The sequence below is a fragment of the Dermacentor variabilis genome, chromosome 3 (assembly GCF_050947875.1).
Source record: "Dermacentor variabilis isolate Ectoservices chromosome 3, ASM5094787v1, whole genome shotgun sequence".
NCBI lineage: Eukaryota > Metazoa > Arthropoda > Arachnida > Ixodida > Ixodidae > Dermacentor > Dermacentor variabilis.
Window position 1 is genome coordinate 231,335,198 of NC_134570.1, and position 931 is coordinate 231,336,128.

Sequence of the window (931 nt, forward strand, 5' to 3'; positions counted from 1 at the left end):
CCGCGTCCGCCAGTATACGTCGAACCGTCGCTCGAAGTAGACTATGACGCTGTTGATCTCGCTAACGAGATGTAACGTGTGGGCGCGTTCCCCGCTTCGTCGAACTAAGGCCTTTAAGAGACTACTTTCATTACGGACGAAATACAGGAATCATATCGAAAGAAGCCAACAAGCACTGACACAAGGACAACATAGGGGAAATTACTTGTGCTTAATAAATGAAATTAAGAAACGATAAATTATAGGAAATTAAAGTGGATGAAAAAACAACGTGCCGCAGGTGGGAACCGAACCCACAACCTTCGCATTTCGCGTGCGATGCTCTACCAATTGAGCTACCGCGGCGTCGTTTTCACATCCACTATCTTGGGTACTTATGTGTGCTAGTAGAACCCTGGGAGTGTTAGCCAGCGCCACCACTCACAGACCTTGGCGGTGGACGTGGAACGTCTTTTTTGCCGCAGGCGTCACGAGAACGTGACCTTTTAGGGTGAAGGCAACTGGTCAAAAAACCCACATATGCTACCTGAAGGCATCAATGCTCCCGGATTCGAGACCCTCGTTATGTAATAAACGAGAAGAAAGGGGGTTAGTGCTTGGTGTCAGTGTTTGTTGGCTTCTTATGATATGACTAATAAAAATCGGGCCCCTCGGTTAACCCCCTTTCTTCTCGTGAAGAAAGGGGGTTAGTGCTTGGTGTCAGTGCTTGTTGGCTTCTTATGATACGACTAATAAAAATCGGGCCCCTCGGTTAACCCCCTTTCTTCTCGTGAAGAAAGGGGGTTAGTGCTTGGTGTCAGTGCTTGTCGGCTTCTTATGATATGACGAATAAAAATCGGGCCCTCGGTTAACCCCCTTTCTTCACCAAATCGTAGGCCATTGAAAAGTACAGCCTTCCGCTGGTCGCCTTTGACGCTGCCATTTCGGGAAA

At 48.0% G+C, this 931-nt stretch overlaps 1 non-coding gene across 1 annotated transcript; it reads right to left on the bottom strand.

Annotated features, from left to right (window-relative positions):
- Window positions 1-272: 272 nt before the first annotated feature.
- Window positions 273-345, bottom strand: TRNAS-CGA (transfer RNA serine (anticodon CGA)). The gene has a single exon. It is a non-coding gene; the product is annotated as a tRNA-Ser (tRNA).
- Between the last annotated feature and the right edge of the window lie 586 nt (window positions 346-931).